The sequence below is a fragment of the Arachis ipaensis genome, chromosome B8 (assembly GCF_059453495.1).
Source record: "Arachis ipaensis isolate K30076 ecotype BB chromosome B8, ASM5945349v1, whole genome shotgun sequence".
NCBI lineage: Eukaryota > Viridiplantae > Streptophyta > Magnoliopsida > Fabales > Fabaceae > Arachis > Arachis ipaensis.
In genome coordinates, this window is record NC_142443.1 from 64,122,416 (window position 1) to 64,128,514 (window position 6,099).

The 6,099-nt window shown below is 39.5% G+C and overlaps 1 pseudogene; it reads right to left on the reverse strand.

Moving 5' to 3' along the window:
• Positions 1-1,495, reverse strand: part of LOC107611106 (uncharacterized) — a 63,342-nt pseudogene extending 61,847 nt beyond the window's left edge.
• Positions 1,496-6,099: the final 4,604 nt, after the last annotated feature.

Below are 6,099 nucleotides of genomic sequence, written 5' to 3' on the forward strand. Positions count from 1 at the left end.
GTGTACCGGGTCGCATCAAGTAGTAATTACTCACAAGAGTGAGGTCAATCCCACAGGGATTGATGGATTGAGCAATTTTAGTTAGGTAGTTAATTTAGTCAAGCAAACAAATGATGAGTTGAGTGAATTGTGATAAACAGAAGCTAAATTGCATGAAAATAAAAGGGAGAGGGAGAATTGACAGAAAACTAAAGTGCAGAAGAGTAAATTGCATGAAACTTAAAGTACAAGAAAGTAAAAGAGCTGAAACTTAAAGTGCAAGTAATGTAAATGACTGAAACTTAAATTGCAAGAAATGTAAATAGCTGAAGCCTAGATTGCAAGAATTGTAAATTTCTTGAATAGTAAAGGGATGTGGAGTGCTGGGATTTCGAATTTAACAGGTAAATGAAAAATGCAATCAATTAGAGAAGTAGAAGATGAAGTAAGTGCGGCAAATCTAAACTAGAGATGAAAAATTGCTTGAAGAACAAGATAGAGAGTAAACTCAGCTTAATTGTAAAATCTAAGAAAGAAATTCAAGATCCCAGGGGATCAATGAGACTAGAAAGTAGATCTAGATCTCAATTCCTTCCTTGATCAATAAGAAAATAATTTGCAGAAGAAATGTAAATGGAACAGCAAAGACAACTTAGATCTAATTCTTAGAACAATTGAGAAGAGAGGTAAAAGATGATTCTCCAACTTAGAATCAGTGAAGCTCTTCAATCTCAATTCAAATTCCAAGAATAGATAGCAAGAGTTGCAGATGAAATGAAAATAAAGACAGAAAGCTAAATCCAATTCCTAATCCTTAGAATTGTGCAGAAGAAACAAAGGTGAATTGCAGATCAAAGATTGAAGCAGAATTCCTTCAATCTCAATCCAAAATTTAAAAACAGAAAGTAAGAAATGCAGAAATCAAAACAAAGAGAGAGAGAACTCATATCTCAATCCCAATTCCCAAATTCAAAAATGAAAGCTAAAGTAAAAACTAAAATTGAGCTAAATGGTAAAACTAAAAATGAAAAGAAGGTCCTCTCTAAATCAAACTAAGTCCTATTTATACACTTTCTATTTTTGATCTATAGAATTTGGAGTGGGCTTTTCAAATTTGGTGAAGAGTTGAATTTAATTGATTTTTGGACCAAGGTCCCTCCCGGGGAAGCGCTCAGTTGAATGAGCAGACGTAGCGCTACATAGTCTGTTTCTTGGGCTCGTGCCTTCATAGCGTTAAGTTAACTAAACTAACGCAGTGCCTTTGCTTTGTATGTGAGGTTCCCAATTCGAACCATGGTGAATGCATTTTGTGCCCAACTCCTTCATGAAGAGTGGCGCTTAGTTAGAAGAAGTAACGTAGCGCTACTTTGCGCACAAGGTGAGGCTTCTCTTCGAACCTTTGTGGCTCCCAATTGTGCCCATTTTCCTTGCAAGTATAGCGCTCAGTGAAGTAAGGGAACTGATGGCCCCTTATTGCTTGTGCAAGGGTCCTCTCTTCGAGCCTCACTGAAGCCATTTTAGCTTATTTTCTTGCAAGTAGCGCTTCTCTTGGTTCCTCAGGTGCAAGGTTCGAACCTTGGTTGCTTCACTCCTTGGTATTGCTCCTTGATTTTCTTTTGGTTGAGGCACGATAAAGGTAAATGAGTTAACTGAGCGATCCTCATTTTGCTTGCTTCCTTGGGCACTCAGTTAACTTTTTCAACGTAGCGCCATGCCTCTTGCTCTCTTGGTCTTGGGTGATTGGCTTTCTTCACACCAGCGCTCACTTTTTGAGCGTTACGCTCACTTTTTTAGCGCTATGGCATTGGTTGTGCTTGAATGCCATGCTTTCATCCCCTTGGGCCACACTTTAATAGGCACGCTTTCTTGATTTCTTTCTTTTCTTCACCTACAAGTAATCAAAACAACCAATCAAAGCATCACCAAATTCACAAGATTTATAAATCATTTAAAAACTAACTAATTCTAGCTAAAGCCTTATGATTTTGTGTCAAATAAAGGATGGTTGATTGATTCAACAAAACCATGCAAATCCACTTCAAATCACTTACTTACAATGCAAGAAAGTGCATAAAATCTAATGAAACAAGTGAGAAATGCTTGAAAAGCTAGTATAAGATGACTTGTCATCATGATTCACCTTTGATTCCACTAGATGCCTTGATGTGTGTGCTAGTAATTTCAGGTTGAAAAGGCTTAGAATAGATCAAAGGAGTGAAGAGAAAAGCATGCAAAATGGAGAACACATAGAAAAGCCAAAGAATTGGATGAGCTCATGGACGCGCACGCGCAGTGTACGCGCACACGTGGATCGCAAAAACTCAAAGGACGCGCACACATGCTGTACGCGTACGCGTCGATGCTGGCACATGATTTTGAAGTGAAAATGTGCCCAGCGAATTCTGAGAAGCTGTGGGGCCCAATCTAACTCAACTTTGGCGCTAAAAACACTTAAAAGAGCCAAGGATTGAAGAGCAAAGGGGGGGGGGGATTCCATCATTCTACACACATTAGGATTAGTTTTAGTTAGTTTTAGAGAGAGAAGCTCTCACTTCTCTCTAGGAATTATGATTAGGTTTAGTTCAATAATCTTAGATCTAGGTTTAATTCATGTGGTCTTCTACTTCAACCTCTCAATTCTTTGTTGTTACATGTTGTTCTTCTATTTTTTTGTTGTAATTTCTTCTACTTTGGTTCCATACTTGTTGTTGATCTACTTTGTTTCTTCTATTTTCTTTCAATTCAAAAGGTAATTCATGTCAATAATGTTCCTTTTGATTGTTGTTGTTAATTCCTTGCAATAATTGTTGATAGATTTCATTCTTGTTGTCAATTTACTATGCTTTCCTTTTGTGCCTTCCAAGTGTTTGTCAAAATGCTTGAGAGGATGTTAGAATAGAATTTTATGTTCTTGGCTTGGGAAGGTAACTTAGGAATTCTTGAGTTACTAATGTCCAAGTGATTGATAGTTGATAGCCATTGACTCTAGTTCTCATTAATTCAATTAGTGAATAGCTAGGACCTATGGACTTGGATTAATATAGCTCATTTGACTTTCCTTTACTTGTTAGAGGATGACTTAATGAGATTGATCCTTTCAATTATCATAATGTGGTTAGTGATAAGGATAGAGATCCTTGACCACCAAACCTTGCCAAGACCTTTTTGTCATTTGATTTCCTTTATCATTTACTTTTCTTGTTTCCTAATCAAAACCCCAAAATATACATGTCCATGACCAATAACAAGAACACTACCCTGCAATTCTTTTGAGAGACGACCCGATGTTTAAATACTTCGGTTTATAATTTTAGGAGTTTGTACTTGTGACAAACAAATGTTTATATGAAAGCATTATTGTTGGTTTAGAAACTATACTTGCAACGAGAATTCATTTGTGAAATTCTACCATCGAAAATCCATTCATCAAAATGGCGCCGTTGCCAGGGAATTGCAATGGTGTTATGTTATTGGTTATTGTATATATGTAAATATTCTGAATATGTTTTCCTTGGTTCGTTCTTGCTAGTTTTAGGATTTCGGTTTCTTTGTTTCTTAGTTGATTTTATTTGCCTTTTCTTTTGCTATCATGAATTCTCACTTTGGCTATGAGTTTGGTTCTAATTGTGTTGTAGGAAATGTGAACTTCAATGACCACATGTGTCAAGGATGGAATCAACAAAGATGGGAGGAGCCTCAGGAAATTGATCACTCCTATTAGCCACAACCTCCGGATACTTATAGGTATAATTACCATCCTAATGCATGTCAATTCAATGGCTATGGTGAACCTTTTTGTGAAAATCAATTACCATCATCATATGCCTATGAGCCATATCCTCAACATGAACCTCAACCATACTCACAAGCCTCTCTTTACCAAGCATCTTCCTACGAATCCATATCCATCATATGACCAATCACCCATACCATATCTTTGTGACCATTATGAGCAAAAATCTTTAGAACAACCACAACCCTATCCAGATTACTACCAAGAACCACCTCAATACACACCATCTCCATACCATTATCAAGAAGAACCACATTTCTACTATGAACCCTTTCTCCAAAGTGATGAACCTTCTTATCCACCCCAACCCCCGATAGATGATTCTCTCACCTTGCTACTTCAAAGACAAGTGGACATGCAAAGGAACACCTTAGAGTTTGTGACCAATTTGACTAAGGTAGTGCATACTTTAGCCTACCAATACTTGAACACTCAAGGTGCATCCGTAGCCATATGTGAAGAATACAAAGAAGAGCAACACACGGAGGAGAGATTGAAAAGTCCAATGGAGAAGGAGGAGTTAGGTTTTGTATTGGAACAATTGGAGAAACCTACAATTATTGAAAAAAAGGAAGACATGGTTCAAAATTTGGGAGATATGGAACCACCATGGGAGCCTCAACCACCTCTGGAATATGTCAAAATTGAAGAATATGAAGAGGTTGATCAAGAGATGGACTTAATCATTAATGACTTTTTTATCAAAAATTGAATCCTCTCCCATTGGGTGTGAAATTGAAGTTATTGAAGACAACTCCAAACCAAGTAATATTGGTACCCTTGTTAAAGAAATTGACAAGCAAGAAGAAATTGAAAGGAGTTGTCAAGAGGTGGAAACAACTAAGGAAGAGCCTAAAGGAGTAGACCTCACCTTGTCTAAGTGTGGGAAGGTTCCCCTCCCCAAGCCACCTTCCAACACAACATTCAAGTGGGTAAAATTTTTATCCTTAAGCTTTACTTTCTCACTTGAATATGGTGTGATTGAAATGGATGGGCAACTTAGAGCTCTTTGCGGAATTAATAATAAGAAAGAGTTGTGTAGTGGCTGGAAGTTTGGAATTACGCTCATTAGGGTCAAAGCTCCAAAGCATAGGGACCATGATTGGATAGATGCTACTTTGTGTGGGTCTAGAAGGATAATTTGGTGTGCTCAAGAGAATTCTATGTGTCAACCACCCGGACGGAAGAATCATGACAATCAACTTGAAGATGGGTGCAAAGATAAGATATGGGACCCCTGATCGTACCTTGAAGACCAACCTTAGGACCTCATATCTTGGGTTGAACTTTACCCAAGCTTGGTGAAGACGGTTGGAATTTCTGTCAACCATTTGAGGAGCAAAGATCCTTAGAGATTCAAGGATGAGTACACACATAAGCCACCATGACAAAGAGCATCCCAAAATGTCCAACTTAAGGACTTAAAATAAAAGTACTAGGTAGGAGACATCCCACCATGGTAAACTCTTTTCATTCTCTCTTCTTTAATAAGTGATTTGAGTTGCCATTGTAGGTAGCTTTACTCTTCATTGTAGCCTTCTATCAATGTTTTGATTGTAGATGCTTGAGGTGTAAGTTTTGTTTGTTTGCTTTTGTAAATCTTTATTCATTTTTTCATTTTTATTATTGGTCTTCGGTTGTAGGTAGTGTTAGGGTGGTTTTAAGCTGTTTATAGCACTCCTGAAAAAAAAAAACCAGCAGGGATGCGTGCGCACGCTGTGCGCGCATGCGTCGATAAGGGAACACAGATCCATACATACTTTCAGAGAGTTGGGCCAACATCGCACAAACATTGAGCGTGGGGCACAAGGAGATGCACGCGTACGCACACCTGACGCGTACGCGTCGATGCGTTAACTTAGTTCCCGTACATATGACCCAAGAGTTGCGCTAACTCCAGGCCAGCATTATGCGCCCAGCCCAACTTCTCACCCACGCGGACACGTACGGTATGCGTACGCATCGACACACACTCTCCTTACTTACGCATATACGCGCTTGGCGTTTCCGCGCCCATCCCCTATTTCACCCATCCACGCAGACGCGCACAATACGTGCACGCGTGGATTCAAATCCATTAACCTCAAAGGACGCGAGAGACCCTTGCCATTTGCGTTTTCCCCCTCTCTCTCTCCCAACGTTCCACTCTCTCTCACCACCATCTCTCCTTCCAACCTCCGCCGCGACCGGCCACACTCCGGCGTCCATCGCCGCCACCGTCCAACCGCTCTCTGCTTCCCTCGGCTCTATCTTTCTTTTTCTTCTTCTCTTCCCTCCCACTGCTCGTTCTCCTTCCACCTCTGCCCAATCACCGCCGCGGCTACTCC